Source organism: Panicum virgatum, chromosome 6N, assembly GCF_016808335.1.
Source record: "Panicum virgatum strain AP13 chromosome 6N, P.virgatum_v5, whole genome shotgun sequence".
NCBI classification, from domain to species: domain Eukaryota; kingdom Viridiplantae; phylum Streptophyta; class Magnoliopsida; order Poales; family Poaceae; genus Panicum; species Panicum virgatum.
In genome coordinates this window covers 171829-191500 of record NC_053150.1, presented here as the reverse complement: position 1 = coordinate 191500, position 19672 = coordinate 171829, and the positions used below count along the sequence as shown (strand labels likewise).

Sequence of the window (19672 nt, the reverse complement as noted above, 5' to 3'; positions counted from 1 at the left end):
TGAGCTCTACAATATTATGCAGCGGCGAGCCATTAAAAATGTAAAGTCCATCCTGCAATTACGCTCCCTTCTTTCAACATTGTTGACATGTTCAAACTTACTTTCCAGTAACCGTTATGTTCAATTGATTTGAGATGCAAATAATGGTTTCCTGAACTTTGCGGCCCCCTTTTATTCAATGGTGCCTTCTTTACAATATACACGCGAGGAGGAAAAAAAGGTTTGAACGTTGAATAGACAGCCCTTCATTTAAATGTTGTCACACTAGGAATATGTTTGATGTCATGGTGCAGCTGGCAGGCCCAGCCATGCGAGCACAACAGACAAATTTATGGATTGGGACGATTAGTTTCTTTTGCTATTTTGTTGTTGCTATGAGTAAGATTTATTTTGTGTCTATTTCTATCTTTTAGGCAATGTCATAGCATCACTTTCTGCATTTTATGCATAGATTGATCCGTTTTGTAGTCTTTCTCGTAGTCCCTTGAGCCACTCTGCTTAAAGCTATACATTTTGATTTTTCATGCATGCTATTTATATTTTATAGTTTTAGCTACAAATATTCATGTATTTTTTGTAAACATTTCTCCTTGCATCTTGCATGGATTTATAGATTACAAAAAATTGCACATTTCTACCCTTTTCACATCCTAATTGGGATTTTCCATTATAAAAATATTAATAGCAAAGTTGCTACAAAACCCCCCAACTAAATCAGTTGTGTGTAAAATAATAAAATGAATTTGGAAAAAAACACAGGCATGACAAATGACAGCTGCCCTCATCTCCCCTCTGTCAATGCTTATTCTATCTTCTCCCTCTCAATCTTTCTCAACTCCATTCCCCAGACTTGATGAAAGTGATCTAGGCCCCTAGGTTGGTTTTGGTGAATAATGACAAAACACATGTATATTTAATTGTGTAATTAAGCATGTGTGTAGGTGATGAATATGTATAGGTGAATCAAGTGATGGCGTATGGCCCCTCAAAAAAAAGGAAATGAAAAAGGCGATGTTCAAGCATACTCATGGAATTAGTTTTTATTTTTGAAATTTGAGTATAGGGAAGTCGTACTATCAAGAGGGACTTAATTCAAAGATGTTGACTTAAAACTAGTGCTCAAGAGAACCTAGACAAATACTTGTGAGCCACAAAACAATTCAAGAGGGCAAAAATCGAAGTTTCCCTGCCTAACCCGGATACTCCGGGTATAGGGCCGGATACTCCGGACCCCTTTTGCCCGGAGTGTCCGGGTGCTGTTTCCGGGCTGAAAAACTTGTGTTGCCCGGAGTCTCCGGGTACCCTTTCGCCCAACGGCTATTTCTGGGCTGAAGACTTTAAATACCCCCACCATACCCCTTCAGCCCTCACTCTTGCCACTTTGACGAGCTGAACTCAAACCTAAGCCAAGAAAGAGCTCTCTCACTCCCTTTTCTCCATTCCTGAGTGATTCCCTTGAGGGATTTGAGTGAGAAGCAAGTAAGAGCAAGGATTAGTGCAAGTGACCCTCATTCCCATCTCTTGAGCACTTGGTTTTGGTCAAGTCCGCGGATTCAAGTTTGTTACTCTTGGAGCCTTGTGCTCCTAGACGGCTAAGCGTGCTTGTGATTGCTCAATCAAGATTGTGAGCTGCACAAGAAGTTTGTAAGCTCCATTCCTCGCCGAGGAATCCATAGTAAGTAACCTTGGGCTTGAGAGGTGATCTCGCCCTGGGAAGAGGAGCATAGGGGTTTTTGAGCACCGTCTCTCGAATCCTTCCTCAACGGAGACGTAGCACCTTCGGGTGTTAACTTCGGGAAACAAATCCTTGTCTCCTTTGTGTTAGTTTACTTGATTTCTTTGCTATTTGCTTGTGAGACTTCATTTCTAGGGTTTGAGCTCGATCTACTCACTCACGAGTTTCTAGTGAGTTCTATTTGTTGGATATCAATCTCAAGGAACCCCTGGTACTCTTACTTTAGCTCGATCTACTTTTCAAACATAGATTCTTGTAGTTTTCTTTCAGGTCGTTCATACCCGGAGACTCCGGATATATCTCCGGATACTCTGGATCACAAAACTCGGAGTATCCGGGCTCTTACCCGGAGTATCCGGGCTGGTTTGTGTCTGATATTTTTGTCAAGTGTTTTAAATTGCAGATTGCCTATTCACCCCCCCCCCTCTAGGCATCTTAAGATCCTTTCAATTGGTATTAGAGCAAGGCTCTCCATTCAAGGGGCTTAACCGTCCGGAGAGGTCAAGATGTCCGATGATGAGAAGAATCCAGATAATCCGGTTAATGAAGGTGAAAAAGGTGATCCCAGTGATAAAAGAGACAAAGACAAGAATGTAGAGCCATCCAATAACAACAAAAAGGGAAAGTATAAGAATGGTGGAGAAGAAAGTGAAGAAGAGACATCCGATGATGAGATGTCTTATGAGGAGTGGAAGGCATGGAGGAAAAAGAAGAAGGAGCAAAGGAAGAAAAAGTCTAGCTCCCGAGTTATCATAGATTCTAGTGATGACTCCGATACCGATCCCAAGGGAAGAGCCTCACGCTCTTCAAACAAAGGCAGCTCATCAAGGTCAAAAGGCAAAGGTGACTATCGAAGAGTTACTCATGACTACAAATTTTCACTACCTAGTGAACACAATGCATCAATTCATATGGGCAAGCCACCTTTCTTTGATGGCACCGGATATAACCAATGGAAGACTAAGATGTTCGGTTACATGATTGCAATTCACAAGGATCTTTGGAAAGTTGTGGAGGTTGGATGTGAAATTCCGGATGAAGATGAAACTCCAACACCGATTCAAGCATATGTGCTACAAAGGAACTTTCAAGCATTGAACATACTGCACACATCCGTGAGTCCCGAAGAGTTTGACAAGATAGAGGATGCACCAACCGCCAAAGATGCTTGGGACACTCTCCTAGTGAATCATCAAGGGTCAAGAAAAGTACGTGAATCAAGAATCAAAACTTTGGAAGATGAATTGAGCTTATTCTCCATGAAGAAGGATGAAGGTGTAAAAGAGATGTATAACTGCATGAAGAAGATCACAAATCAAATCAAATCTCTTGGTGGTGACAAGTGGGGTGACCGTGAGATCATGGACAAGCTCTTGACCGTGTATATGGCTAGGGATGTTACTCTACCTAGCTTGATTAGAGCCGAAAGAGGATTCAAGCACTTCACCGCCGAGAATGTTCTTGGGAGAATTGAGGCTCACCATGATCAATTGAAGAGAGTCAAGATTAACCAAGATCTAGCCGAGCTTCAAGAACAAGCAGCCAAGAATAGTGGCTTGGCACTTCAAGCTAAGTCAAAAGGCAAAGAAAAGGCAAACCAATCCTTAAAAATTGAAGGCACTAGTAGTGATGATGATAATGAGCTTGATGATGAGCAAATGGCTTTCTTTATCAAGAACTTCACAAGAGTAATGAAGAAGAGTAACTTTAGAAACTTTGGGAAGAACAAGAAGTATGAGCCAAGAAGAAGATCTAATAGGCCATATTTCGGGTGTAACAAAGTTGGGCATTTCATTGCCGATTGCCCGGAAGAAAAGAAAAAAAAACAAAGACACCAAAGAAAGCTCATCCAAGAGAGATAGATCAAGATACAAGAAGCAAGCCGGAGAAGCTCATCTTGGCCAAGAATGGGATTCACAACAAGAAAGTGAGTCCGAGAAAGAAGATGTTGCAACCATGGCTTTTAAGGCATCATCTCCACATCCTACAAGTTTATTTGAAGATCTCACCGACAATGAGGATGAAGATCCTATCATGTGCCTCATGGCTAAAAACTCCAAGGTATCATCTCCAAACTCATCAGATGATGAAATGGATAATGAAGTAGAAGTTGCCAAACTAGTCAAGAAATATGGTAAAGGGGCCGCAACTAAAATGATGAAATTAGTTATGAAACTAGACGAAGCGGATGAGACTCTTAAAACAAAAGAAGAATTGCTTAGACTTGAGAGAGAAAAATTCAAATTTCTTGAAAAGGACCTCGCCTATGAAAGGGAGGAAAACAAGATGCTTGTGAACTCAATCAAAGTCAAGGATGGCACTCTTCTTGAGTTAAAAGAGTCACTCTCTAGCAAAAAAGAAATAGTGGATGATTTGACTAGAAAATTTTCTTTTGTCAATGACACTAACACTTTCCTAAGGAAGGATAATGAGAAACTTCAAGAGAGCTTGACAAGCTTACAAGCTAATCACATGGCACTTGAAGTTCAATTTAATACTCTTTCGGAAAGTACTTCTAAGACTAGAGAGACATCAAATTCATCTAGTCCTTCTACGAGTAATGGATGTGCACGGTGCTTTAATATTAATATTCAAAATTGTGCTACTAACCTTGTTGAGATGAATGCAATGAAGAAGGAAATTTCTAGACTCACTCATTTGTTGCAAGAAGAAGCTTCACCACACACTCAAGTCCCAAAGAAAAATCCCTCAACAAGGGTAGGTGAGTTTGAGAAACACACCAAGGGATTTGGGTCAAGATACATGAGCAAGTTTGGGTTCGAAAAAGGTAAGGGACTTGGTAGGAATGGGCAAGGTACTCCACATGCCATTCCATTTACCAAGAACAAGGACAAGACTGCCTTGGGTGCTCAAGGAGGTCTAGTGAACATGACCACTCCCATTCACAAGACAAATGATGTGATTCAAGAAAGTGGTCATGTCAAATTCATCAAGAGAGGCACAACATGTGATGAGGGTGCTAAGATTGTTGCATCTTCATTCAAAGAAGATAAGTTCAAGGCCTCTAACTCAACCAAGATCAAGGCACAAGAATCATCTCATGTATCATTTTACGCCGATTATGTTTTGACAAGGAACCACTATGGTAAAGTGGTTGCCAAGTTTGTAGGACGTCGTACATGGAACACAAAAGTAAAAAGTCATGTTTGGGTGCCCAAAATTCTTGTGACTAACATTAAAGGACCCAAGTATTGTTGGGTACCTAAAAGAAAAGAGTAACTTTGTTTTGTAGGGATACTCCTCCGGTGGATCAACTTGGGTGATTGATAGTGGATGCACAAATCATATGACCGGAGAAAGGAGTATGTTCGAAACTATAACCGCATCAAGTGGAGATCATTTCATTACCTTTGCGGGAAATCAAAAGGGAAGAGTGCTTGGTACCGGTAACATTAATTTAAACTCAAAGTTCACTCTCTCAAAAGTTCTTTTAGTTGAGTCACTTGGTTACAATTTGTTGTCCATCTCACAACTTTGTGATTCGGGCTTCAATTGTTTGTTCACTAACGAGGGTGTAACCGTCATTAGAAGAAGTGATGACTCCGTTGCTTTCAAGGGGGTGCTCAAGGGAAAGCTTTATCTTGTGGATTTCTCTCAAGAGGGGGCTCAACTTGACGCTTGCTTGATAGCAAAGTCTAGCTTGGGTTGGTTATGGCATCGCCGACTAGCTCATGTTGGGATGAGAAATCTCAACAAACTTCTAAAGGGGGATCACATCCTAGGACTAACAATTGTTTCTTTTGAGAAAGATCGTGTTTGTAGTCCATGCCAAGCTGGGAAACAAATTGGTGTTCCACATCCATCGAAGAGTATTGTCACCACCGTCAAGCCATTTGAACTTCTACATATGGATCTCTTTGGTCCAGTGGCGTATATTAGCATTGGTGGTAACAAATATGGTCTTGTCATTGTTGATGATTATTCTCGTCTCACTTGGGTATTCTTTTTGCATGACAAAAGTGTAGTGCAAGAGACCATCAAGAAGTTTGCAAAAAGAGCTCAAAATGAATTTGAGACTAAGATGAAGAAAGTGAGAAGTGACAACGGCACCGAATTCAAGAACACTAACATAGAAGAGTTTTTAGATGAAGAGGGCATTGGTCATGAATTCTCGGTTCCACACACCCTTCAACAAAATGGAATTATTGAGAGGAAAAATAGAACTCTCATTGAGGCCTCAAGAACAATGCTTGATGAGTACAAGATCTCGGATCAATTTTGGGTGGAAGCAATCAACACGGCATGTCATGCCATCAACCGTCTATATCTTCACAAGATCTTGAACAAGACAGCATACGAGCTTCTACTTGGTAAAAAGCCTAATGTGTCTTACTTTAGAGTTTTTGGAAGTAAGTGCTTCATTCTTAACAAGAAGCCCAAGAACTCTAAATTTGCACCTAAAGTTGATGAAGGATTTCTTCTTGGTTATGCCTCAAATGCTCATGGCTATCGTGTTTTCAACAAAACCTCTGGTTGTGTTGAAAGAGTGTGTGACGTGACATTTGATGAATCTAATGGCTCTCAAGGGGAGCAAGTTGATAATGTTGTAGGAATGGAAGAATCATCAAGTCAAGCCATCAAGAAGTTGGCGATTGGTGAAATAAAGCCTCAAGAACAAGTGGATAATGATGATGAAGATGAGATGATGTTTCAAGGACCATCTACCTCTACATCCGCTGCAAAACCCGAAAACTCCAGATATGAAGCCGGAGACTCCGGACATACTGACCGGAGTATCCGGACTCCAAACCGGAGTATCCGGGCTACTCAAGCCGAGGCATCAACTCAACATCAAGATCAGTCTCTAGATGATAGAGAAGCTGAACCAATCCAACATCAATCCCCCATTCCACATCCAAGAGTTCATCACATAATTCAAAAGGATCATCCCGTGGATAATATCCTTGGAAGCATAAGTAAAGGGGTAACCACTCGATCTCGTTTGGCTACTTTTTGTGAACATTACTCGTTTGTTTCTTCTTTGGAACCTCTTAAGGTGGAGGAAGCATTGGATGATCCGGATTGGGTGATGGCTATTCAAGAGGAATTGAACAACTTCACTCGGAATGAAGTCTGGTCCTTAGTAGAAAGACCCAAGCAAAATATAATTGGAACCAAGTGGGTTTTTCGAAACAAACAAGATGAACATGGCGTGGTGACAAGAAACAAAGCAAGGTTGGTTGCTCAAGGCTACACACACATTGAAGGTTTGGATTTTGGTGAGACTTATGCACCCGTAGCTAGGCTTGAATCAATTCGTATTTTGCTTGCCTATGCTACTCACCATGATTTCAAGCTATATCAAATGGACGTGAAGAGTGCTTTCCTTAATGGTCCAATCTCCGAATTAGTATATGTTGAGCAACCACCGGGTTTTGAAGATCCCAAATTCCCAAACCACGTCTACTTGCTCCATAAGGCGCTCTATGGGCTCAAGCAAGCCCCTAGAGCATGGTATGAATGCCTTAAGGACTTTTCTCTTAAGGAAAAGCTATGAAATAGGCAAAGCCGATCCCACTCTTTTCACTCGCAAATTTGATAGAGATATCTTTGTGTGTCAAATATATGTTGATGACATTATATTTGGTTCTACTAACAAAACTTGGTGCGATGATTTTAGTAGAATTATGACAAAGAGATTTGAGATGTCTATGATGAGTGAGTTGACATTCTTCCTCGAATTTCAAATCAAGCAACTCAAGGATGGCACTTTCATTAGTCAAACCAAGTACATCAAGGATATGCTCAAGAAGTTTGACATGGAAAATGCCAAGCCCATCAAAACTCCCATGCCAACCAATGGGCATCTCGACCTCAATGAAGATGGAAAGGCCGTGGATCAAAAGGTATATCGCTCCATGATTGGATCCCTTCTTTACCTTTGTGCATCTAGGCCCGATATTATGCTTAGTGTGTGCATGTGTGCAAGATTTCAAGCTAATCCGAAAGAATGTCATTTGATGGCGGTTAAAAGAATCCTAAGATATTTGGTCTTCACTCCTAACCTTGGTTTATGGTATCCCAAGGGCTCATCTTTCGACTTACTTGGCTATTCCGATTCGGATTATGCCGGTTGGAAAGTGGATCGAAAGAGCACTATGGGGACTTGTCAATTTCTTGGCCGGTCCTTAGTAGCTTGGAGCTCTAAGAAGCAAAATTCGGTTGCCTTGTCCATGGTGGAGGCAGAATATGTCGCCGCCGGTGCGTGTTGTGCACAACTCTTGTGGATGAGACAAACGTTGAGTGACTTTGGTTGTCATTTTGATGCAATTCCTCTATTTTGTGACAATGAGAGTGCAATCAAGTTAGCAAACAACCCGGTACAACACTCCCAAACAAAGCACATAGATATTCGTCATCACTTCTTAAGGGATCATGAGGCCAAGGGAGATATTGCTTTACAACATGTAAGCACTGATGGGCAACTTGCCGATATCTTCACTAAGCCTCTAGATGAGTCAAGGTTTTGTGCTTTGAGAAGTGAACTAAACATCTTGGATTCTCATAACCTAGCTTGAATTACTGCATACACTTGAGTGATCTTAGATTAAGTGGTTCTCCAAAATGAAAAGATCTTGAAAAACTTTCAAAAATTGGGTGACTTTTGTTTTATAAAAGGCTTGGTTCTTCACTTTACTCACTTGAGATCATTGTTCTCCTTGATTGACTATTGGCTGATCTCGAGTTGAGTAATTTCTCTCACACTATTAGATCTTCAAAATCTATCTATACCAAATCCATCTAGATCAAGGTCTTTTGAACATTTTTTTGCTCAGTCTCAGGGGGATCCAGAGTCTCCGGCTCAGGGCCCGGATACTCCGGCCCTGAGGCCGGATACTCCGGGTAGTAAAATGTTCCTTTATATACCGCAGGGGGTCGGGGTAAACGGTTCCTCACTTATTTCTCACTGCCGACGCCACCCTCTCCCTTCTCCTCTCCCTCTCTCACCCTAGGGATGATTTCTACCTTCCAAGCTTCACGAACTCGTCAATCATTGAAGGAAGGCTCTCCTCCCCTCCGGAAACTCCGGGGAGGTTTTGGATTTGAAGTTCCCGTGCTCTCAACGGTCTCAAAGGTATTTTGAACTTCGGATCACCCGATCTCCCAATGCTGTTGGTTTCTTTGAAATATCTTTAGGGCATCTCTTCCTAGCATGTGTAGGAACCTTTGGATCAAGTTTCATTCAAATCCCATGGTCAAATCCTTAGATTTTTGAAACTTAGGGTTTTAGGTGCTCAAGTCCGAATACTCCGGATATACACCCGGATACTCCGGACCCTCTGGCCCGGAGTTTCCGGGGATATACCCGGAGTCTCCAGACTGGGTCACCACTGGCACATCTTCTTCTTCCTGATCCTATCCATCTTGGTCTTGATCTCAGTTATCTGTTCTTTAGGCATGGTGAGGCCATGTGCTGGTGAGTCCTTGGAGGACGTGGAACAAAGAAGGAAAAAGCGGCGTCATGATCCTCGCACTCAAAGGGAGGATCCCCCTCGAAATCCTCCAAGGGAGCTGCGTCCACGTCATCGTGCGGGCAAGGAACCCGCTGGCAGTAGTTCAGGAAAGGAGCCAAGGAAAGCTCCTTACATTATGCAAAGCTGACCCGCAGCTCCTCCATCCCGTCCAACTCCAACAAGCAAGGGTATTGCTCACGACATTTGTCCTAAAACCCCTCCTTGCTTGCGAGTTGAATACTCCTCTGAGCAGCGCAACTATCCAAGAGTTCCAAGGCTTCATCGTCCTGGAATTGTTCCTGGCTTTGCGGTTGAGATGGAAAGAAATTACTACAAGCAAGATGTGGCACTTAGGGAGGCACGCAAGGAGGAAGTCTACAAATATGACAAGAGTGAAGGTCTTGAGAGGCGCTTTTGGTGCAAGCTTCATGAAGTCTTCTATTCCTCAGTGGTGATGCGTAAGTCTCGTGCTCCCATTGTCCAATGCAAGTACGTGGATTGGAAATATTACGAAAATATGAAGGATCCATTCTTTAATGAGGCTATGGAAAAGTGCAAAGAGATGGGTCTTTATGATATCATGGGTTTTCGCTATGATTGGAATGAGGAGATCCTAGCTCAATTTCACTCCTCTTTGTACTATGATGAAAGGGAGATTGCTTTCTATTGGACCACCGAGGGAGCCAAATATGGAGTGGATTACATGACCTTCTCTAGGTTACTTGCACTTGGCACTGAGGATGAGAAAAGAGATCCCATTCATGTTGAGGAACAACTAAAGTCATATCAAGTACCTACCTTGTTCTACAATCCTATTTGTGCTCAAGAAGGAAAGGCCAACCATCTTCTACCGGTATACTATGCAATGAATCAATTCTTCAGAGCCACCATTGATGCAAAGGATGGTGATTCCGTGGCACTGAGATACTATGCAATAAACCTTCTAGCCCGTACTTTGCCCAGTGGAAGACCTTTTTGCATCATGGACTTCATTTGGAATGAGCTAAGAAGGACTATGATTGAGGCCAAGAAGTCACTTCCTGCAGCACCATACATCATGTACATGATAGAGAGGGTGACAAAGGTCACATTTCCAAAGACAGTCAAGCATGAACCTCTTCACCTGCGTGCCCGCTCTGGTGATGCACCACCACCTCCTCCATCTCATGCCGGTGCAACAAGAAATCCAAGGCATGATCCTGCTCCATCTTCTGTGGGTGCCTCTTCATCGTCTCGTCACCGTCACCATGACTCTTTTGTGAAGAGGGCCCTCCACAGCTTGTTTGGAATGTGCAGGAACATTGCACAAGATGTTCATGAGAACACAAGGTCGATCAATGAAATTTGGGGTCACTTGGGGCTTCCTTTGGATTCTCACCGCGAGCTCCTGGACTTTGATGATCCTTTTGCTGAGTGGGATGCCGCCGATAAGGCTGCTGTTGCTGCTGCTCATGCCCCACTTCCTCGTGCTCGTCGCCAAGCCCGTTCTCCTCGTCGTCGTACTTCTACTTCCTCTCGCCGTGCTCCTATCTTTGATGAGGAAGAGGAGACCGAGGAAGACGCGCCCATAGGCTACCGGGAGCACCTCGACTCCGATGAAGATGAGGATACCTCCGAGGATGCCGCCCAAGATGAAGATGATGAGTAGATGCACTTCATCCCTCTTTTCATTCCCTTTTTGGCACTTGATGACAAAGGGGGAGTGAAACTGCCATTTATTTACTCATTTGGGCATGTGTCGCCTTTGTATCGAACTTATGTAGTTTCCTTTCCGTTTCGAACTTCCTCGATCGTGCGTAAGGACTATGTGGTGTGAGAACATTTGTAATGTGTGCTACTTTGTGCCTAGATGTGTTGTTTATCTCTGTTTTAAGGAAGTTGTGCTAGGGTGAAAATTCTTTCCCTGATTGGTGACTGTTTTTCTGTGATCTGGTTCAGAAGGTCCGGATACTCCGGGATAAATGCCGGATTCTCCGGATTCCCTGACCGGAGTCTCCGGGCTCCTACCCGGAGTCTCCGGGTCTTGCTGGCAGACAGATTTTTTTTAAGTGGATTGAGTGGATAACATGTCATTTGCATCACACTTGTCTTGCACTCACCTGTTCACCCCCACTGTAAAACATATAAGAGCTTTTATGGTTATCTTGATATATATGCCAAAATTGTTGACATATCAAGTCAAAATTGAAATTCAAAGTTCATGGCATACATTAAGGGGGAGCTCTTATATGCTATATGTTTATCATTTTATGTTAATCAAATGAGCTACATGTGGGTTGTCATCAATCACCAAAAAGGGGGAGATTAAAAGTGATCTAGGCCCCTAGGTGGGTTTTGGTGAATAATGACAAAACACATGTATATTTAATTGTGTAATTAAGCATGTGTGCAGGTGATGAATATATATAGGTGAATCAAGTGATGGCGTATGGCCCCTCGAAAAAAAGGAAATGAAAAAGGCGATGTTCAAGCATACTCATGGAATTAGATTTTATTTTTGAAATTTGAGTATAGGGAACCCGTACTATCAAGAGGGACTTAATTCAAAGATGTTGACTTGAAACTAGTGCTCCAGAGAACCTAGACAAATACTTGTGAGCCACAAAACAATTCAAGAGAGCAAAAATCGAAGTTTCCCTGCCTAACCCGGATACTCCGGGTATAGGGCCGGATACTCCGGACCCCTTTTGCCCGGAGTGTCCGGGTGTTGTTTCCGGGCTGAAAAACTTGTGTTGCCCGGAGTCTCCGGGTACCCTTTCGCCCAACGGCTATTTCTGGGCTGAAGACTTTAAATACCCCCACCATACCCCTTCAGCCCTCACTCTTGCCACTTTGACGAGCTGAACTCAAACCTAAGCCAAGAAAGAGCTCTCTCACTCCCTTTTCTCCATTCTTGAGTGATTCCCTTGAGGGATTTGAGTGAGAAGCAAGCAAGAGCAAGGATTAGTGCAAGTGACCCTCATTCCCATCTCTTGAGCACTTGGTTTTGGTCAAGTCTGCGGATTCAAGTTTGTTACTCTTGGAGCCTTGTGCTCCTAGATGGCTAGGCGTGCTTGTGATTGCTCAATCAAGATTGTGAGCTGCACAAGAAGTTTGTAAGCTCCATTCCTCGCCGAGGAATCCATAGTAAGTAACCCTGGGCTTGAGAGGTGATCTCACCCTTGGAAGAGGAGCATAGGGGTTCTTGAGCACCGTCTCTCGAATCCTTCCTCAACGGAGACGTAGCACCTTCGGGTGTTAACTTCGGGAAACAAATCCTTGTCTCCTTCGTGTTAGTTTACTTGATTTCTTTGCTATTTGCTTGTGAGACTTCATTTCTAGGGTTTGAGCTCGATCTACTCACTCACGAGTTTCTAGTGAGTTCTGTTTGTTGGATATCAATCTTAAGGAACCCCTGGTACTCTTACTTTAGCTCGATTTACTTTTCATACATAGATTCTTGCAGTTTTCTTTCAGGTTGTTCATACCCGGAGACTCCGGATATATCTCCGGATACTCCGGATCACAAAACTCGGAGTATCCGGGCTCTTACCTGGAGTATCTGGGCTGGTCTGTGTCTGACATTTTTGTTAAGTGTTTTAAATTGCAGATTGCCTATTCACCCCCCTCTAGGCATCTTAAGATCCTTTCACTTGAGGCTCCTCCGGCGAGAGCTTTGAGAACCCAATGAGCACTAGCCAATCACTCTGCTCTTTTGCACTTGCTCTCCCACACGCTGGCTCGCCGGTACCGGTCACGTGTCTTGTGCCCAATCAGTTGTCGCTTGGCCGGCCACCGTGGCTGCTGGTCTCACTGGCTCCCCCGTTCGCTCGCTTGGTTGCCATAGGGCATCCTATCGGGCACGCTTGTTTGGTGGTTGCCACGACTTTGGGTGGAGTTTTAGTGATAGTGTGTTGTCATGGATGGGAGGAGTGGTGGGTCAGGCAGCAGTTCGCGGCTTGGCACACAGGCGTGGGTTGCTGTCAGTGGGGGAACACGAGATGATGCCGCCTAACCTTGTCAGAGTAGTCCCTCCCAGGCTTGTGAAAAGGTGAACAATGAGCCAGGTTCTCAACAACAGATGTTGGGTTGCTGATATTTGGGGTGCTTTGACTGTTCAGGCCCTGGTTGAATATGTACTCATTTGGGACTTGGTCGACAGTATGGTCCTACATCTGGATGTCCCACTGACAGCAACCAAGTCCTGCTGCTGTCAGTGGGACTTGGTCGACGGTATGGTCCTACCTCTGGTATTTACAGCAGCAGCTCAGCGTATCCCACAATGATTACTGGTACCATCAAGTTCTCCCCTTGGAAAAGGGTCTGGAAGAGCTAGGCCCCTTTAAACTGCAAGTTTTTCATTTGGTTGGCCATTAATAACCGCTGCTGGACGTCGGATCGCCTAGCCAAGCGTGGTCTGCGGCATCAGTCAGCATGCCCCTTCTGTGACCAGCTGGAGGAAACAATAATCACATCCTCACCTCCTGTGTGCTGGCCAGGGAGGTCTGGTCTTGGGTGTTGAAGAGCCTGAATCTAATAGTTGTGCCACAGTCAAACTCTTCGAGCTGCTTCAATTCATGGTGGAGGCAGGCAGGTTGCTAGCTCCCTTCCTAACTGACTTCGCAGAGGCTTCAATTCATGCTTGGCAGTGTTGCTCTCGGTGGCTGAGGAAGGCCGCATGTGGTGTTTGGTGGGGGTTACTAGGTTGCAGGAGCTCCTCCCTAGGCCTGCTCTTCCTTCCCCCTATTGGTCGTGGAAGTTTGTTAGTTGTGTAAACCAGTCAGTAGTGTCTTGTTGTTAGTGGGGTTTCTAAACCCCTATTTTGTATCACCTATTCTTTCTTAATGAAATGACACATAGCTCTCCCGCATTGTTTGGAAAAAAGAGGGGCATTTGGTCCTATGGATGGCATTTGTTTGATTTGTGTATGCGATGGCAGGTCTGATGCAATGCAATGCAAGACATTCTAGTGGCAATTCTGTGGTTAGGTAAGATGGCAAACATGCAAAAGTGAGATCAAGTGGTTAGGTAAGATAGCAAACATGCAAAAACGAAACCAGACAATGGCAGATTTGCATATTGCTATAGACTACTTAAGCTGGAGCTGAAACTATTTTAGTGAGGCTGAAACCAAGATTCCTACTGAGAGTACATACACAAGATTGACAGCCAAGAATCAAGATTGCTCTAAAATCATTGTGTTGGTAGAAAATATTCTTCTGTCTCAAAAAAAAGTTTCGTTCCATTTGATGACACAGCATAGGAGTGACTCCACCAGGTTTAGCACAATACAGTATGGTTTGGTATTTTTTCTATTCCTTAGTTAATTTACTATTAGATTGTTGAAAAAAACATTTATTGATGAAAGAACCAACTGTATCTAAACATTTAAATCTAAGCGATAAGTCCAGAAATGCATGTACTCCCTCCGTCCCAAATTGTAAGGGGTTCTAGAGCTCAACTAGATTCATTCATTCCTCCATGTATGTGTGTTCCATATGTGTCTAGATTCATCAGCATCCATATGAATGTGGACAAACAAAAAGAGGGCTGGAACCCCTTTCAATTTTTGGACGAGCCATGGAGGGAGTATTTTAAATCTAAACCCAAGGCAGTTTAAGTATAGGATTTGTATATCTACACAAACTTGAAGTCTACTTATGTTACAAAGTTCAATGTGTTAAAAATACATTTTGACAAATCAAAACCTCAAAATTGGAAGTTGGAATTTCAAATGGGAGCATATGACCTTGAATTTTTCACCTTCACTTATCTTGCACTTTTGTTAGCACTTAGGGCCTTTTTTTTCTCAAATACACATGAGAAATGCGTATCATTACATTAAGAAGAAATAAAAGGGGTAAGAACCCTTACAAGCTCACTGCCACACACCACACCAAGCCTTTACGTAAAAAATACCTGTGCCGTTATCTGAAAACAAAACACGATCACTTCCCAAGCTTCAATTTTCAACTGGCACTAGGGCCCATGCCTCTGCCATCTTCCACATGTGTAACTCCTCACTAGCAAGAAACAGAGCGCGAGCTACAGTTGGAGACGTGCTATCAAACACGTATCTCTTGCAGTGGCGGCACTGGCCCATGCCTCTGCCATCTTCCACAAGTGTAACTCCTCACTAGCAAGAATCAGAGTGCGAGCTACACTTTGGAGACGCTGAGGACCGAATCTGCGCAGGAGGTTGAACCTGAATTCTCTATCAAAACGCATGACAGTAGCTAGTGGTTGATGCTCTCCTTTGCTTGGTTATAATAAGTCACAGGCTGCGGTTTTGCAAGCTGATTGGCTGTCCAGCACCTATCTTGGAAGACCAACCACATAAAAAAGTGGCATTTGCGGGCCCCCAAGATTTCCAAATCCTTTCCCAAGGTCTAAATACAACGGTACCATGGAAAAGACTTCTGAGTATCTACCGTCTGAATAAAACCTCCAAACATGAGATTCCTCGAACTCTGGTTTAGCAACTATTGCAGTAGAGAGATGCTAACTTTTATGTTTATAATGTTTGCTTCAAAATTCCTGCCTCCAAAAACAAATTTGCACTATGTTCCTAAAGATGCATCGCTGTTTGTCTTATAGTTTACGGAGTGGTCTATGCTATTGTCTTATTCTGAAGATGGATTTATTCTTCTGGGAGAATTGTAGCTATTTGTGTGAGTACTTTTTGTTGCTCTGGGTGCTCCAGCAGTTTTGCTATTCAAGTACTTTAGAACTGGTCACAAATGTCAATCAGGTTTCGAGCAGAAATGCTGAACACTGAAATAGTTTCTTGTTATTATGTTTCTGATCAATTGTTTTCAACTTTTAGATTTTTTATGGGAAGTTTTCAACTTTTAGTTAGGGTCTAGCACTATATGTGTGTATCTTCTTCATAAAGCATAAAAGAAACCAGAATAGCAGTTCGGCCATGTTATGAATAGCACTTGTACTCAATATGAGCAGCAGCAGCAGCAGCCACCGGTGCAGCAACGTGACGCCGGCGTGTGGAGCAGATGAGCCACCGGTGCATTGTGCTTCTGTGCACGCACATGCACCATGCAATGGAAAAAAAAACCCATCTAGGACAGACCTAACCCTAGTTTGGCTCTGATACTGTGTTCTGAATTGCACTTGTATTTGATAAGAGGGCTCTAGGCCCGAATATATACAGTTAGAAGTATTGGCAAATATGGTATACAACGGGGAAAATACAAGTACATATACATCTTACAGGCCAAACAAGAGACAAAAAATTTCCCAAGTTTATGTGAGGTGGAATTTATGTGACAAATCATTTGGACTGTTGAATCAGAAACTTGTTTGTTGCAATATCCTTTGTTTGACTGTATGTATCAACGCAGGATTCAGATAACCATATCACTTTCTGGAAGTACAAATACTGAGTTGCAAGCACGGAATATCTTTCCTCTTTATGTTCTGTTAGCTAGACCTACTAGTAATGTTTCGCTCGAAGGGGTAAGTCTAGCTTTCATCAGTTTGTGAAATGAGTAACGAGCTTCAATATTTGTCTACCAAATTATCTTAATTCTTATCTATAATCCAATTTTGCAGCATTCTCCAATTTATCGATTCAGCCGGGTTTGTTTGCTTACTTCTTTTTGTGAATTTGGGAATAAAGACAACACTGAAGCCACATTCATCATTCCTGATGTGAAGAATTTGTCAACCTCCCGAGCTTGCAACCTTGACATTATGTTTATTAGCTGTGGTACAGTGCATTTCCTATATGAGTTTTTAAAAAATTTAACATTTCTGTGCTTTTCATTGAATTATTTATTCCAAAGGGCAAGTCGGACAAAGTACTGGTGAAGAAAATTTCATTGGAAACCATATGGAAGGCTCTTCTCTCCAGAGTAAGTTTATGTTAACATTGTGGGCAAACATTATGTGATTGCTTTTCCAACAGGATTAGCATGCTAATGGGCCCATTTGTTGTGAATTGTGAGTAGCTAGATTTCCTTTATTCATGACAAGAGTCCCTATTGTCATCATTGCTTCTTTATGACCGTATAGTTTAGAACATTTGTATTTAATTAATTAATTTAAGCATACACTTAAACTTGTATTCCTATTCAGTGAACTAATGACGATCCATGTTGGGATGTTGTGCATTTTAACAGAGCTTGAAGGGAAATGCTCCTGGGGTAAAATACCAACTAATTTACTTGCTTCATCTTTGGAGGGTTGTGTGAATTTAAGTTTGGGACATATTGTGGAGTTGGCTTCTAAAGTTACAATGATACCAAGTTTCTTAGAGGTATGTTAGTAAGATGCCACCTTTACTGTCGAAAAGTTGTTTTGTGCTTTGCATTTTATGTAAATTTTAGTTGAAGCTTAAATAAAATGCGAGTTTTTTTTCTCGAACGACACAGGAGAGCTGCGTGTCAGCTGCATGTCATTCATTAAGGAAGAAATATATACGAAGGAGAAACAAGGCTGTCAACTGCTAGCACAACGGAGGGGCATGAGCCAACTCCCGAGTCCCGACAACCACTCAACTAAGACCCCTAGTCACATAAAAACACCACCACTACCAAGTGTAACCTTCAGGAGTTAGCCATCGGAGGAGCAGCTCTTCAAGAGCAGAGGCTCCCATCACACACAAGGCACACTCATTAGCCACTGAAATTAGAATCGCTTCAATGCGTGGCCTTGATCCTTCGAAAACAAAGTTGCAGTGCTTCCAAATCTCCCATGCAACCAGAATGATCAAGGAATTCAGACCCTTCCTCATTTCCTTAGGAACACTCGACAACATGGCACCACAAGCTGGAGAATCGGGAAACCCCCAGCTGTTTGGGTGAGAGTTAGCAGCCCCAGTCTGTTCAAAAACCTCTGCGTGGGCCACTGTGCGCGCCGCATGCACCAACGCGCAGTTGCGTTTCTGTTATTATATACTTCTTCCATTCATTTTTTATGCTTGTTAGTTCAACAATAAACTAGCCGGTAACAAATATTCGAGAATAGAGGTAGTAGTTCACTAGTGAATGTTCATTGGAAAGCAAATGGCTACATCTGAAAGACAAACACACAAGCATTATCAAGATGGGTAAAAAATAAAGCATGCTAGAATTCTCACAACTAGTCAACTACTAGGTCAAATATAAGGAATAGCTCTCCGTGCTACTGTACAATCAAATTGTTGGGTCAAAAATCATAATGATTAGGTGATCAAATGATCAGTGGTCAGCAATTTTTATAATGATGAAGCACAGAATAAGAATAAGAATAAGGAAAAGGAAAATTTGTTAAATTATAGAAAATGAGATATTGGTTACCTTATGATATCCGATAACGATGAAGGCGGAACATCATTATATGAGTAACTGCTATAAGGAGACAAAGACATGTCTCTCGCACCAGCTTCTTGCGCGGACATGCATAGTTGTAACTGATATGAACCCTGCACTAATAAGGCTTAACAATCTCAGAAATCTAAGATACACTGGTAATGATATCTAACAAAATTCATGTCAGATCACATCCCACCTCCCCCACCCACGAAATAAATAATAAAAAGAAGTTGCAGGTGCAGGGAGGTTTCCGAAGTGGGAAACAGCAGATCTAATCCCAGTCCCTTGTATCTGCAGTATTGCAACAATTAAAAGCTTACTGATACCCCGCCCCCACCCACCCACACGTCTATTCTTAACAGTTGAAACGTTTTTGCCTGAAGTTTGTGCAATTCGAGTTCAAAGCTATGTGTTTTTCAGTAATTCCATAGAAAAGGGAGCATAGCACATTTGGTGGCAGTGAATGTCTAAAGGTGAAGCTGTGAACTTGTGATTCACTGAAGTAGCTGGAAGAAGCAAAGCATGTTTTGAATGCATTCACCCAATGGACGGGAAGTTGCAAGCAGGCATTTGCCTGTTGGCCACACTAATCTTGGACTCAAAAGAATATGCTAGTAGCATTAGAAATATGAGCAACATGAAAGTAACAGAGGAGACCGTACCGCAGAATCAACCTTATGAGAGCAAAATGTCAAACAACTGTCTTGCTCCAGGAATTTTGCCTGTGCACATAACAATAAATAAAAGATAAATAGGTTAAATAAGGTATCCTATCAAATGTAATACTACCTCTAGTTTTTTTCGTTTGCTGTTGGGCAATGTAAAAGTGAGCTACAGTGTGTCAAACATAAAAATACGGAGGGAACCTTTGGAGAGTGAGGGAATGTGTTTCGCTATATAGCAGTGCGTCCATCCGCCTAGGCTCGAATTAGGGCTGCCTGTCTTGTTTGTTCCTTCTTGGGTGCCCAGTCTTTTGGCCTGAGGGCCACCGGCCCTGTGTACACTTAACTCTTTTCCCTCACTTAATTGAAAGGCAGAGCTCCTGCCACTTCGTTCAAATAAAAAAAAAGCTAGACAAGCCAAGAAACGACCAAGAATGGGAAGTGGATCATAAAAGCAGGTCAAAAGGATGTTGGGGGTGGAAAGAGGACTGGCTGAGTTCACCAAAGGAA

At 42.6% G+C, this 19672-nt stretch overlaps 1 pseudogene; it reads right to left on the bottom strand.

Moving 5' to 3' along the window:
• The window catches only part of LOC120679657, a 61087-nt pseudogene that overhangs the window by 40802 nt on the left and 613 nt on the right, over positions 1-19672 (bottom strand).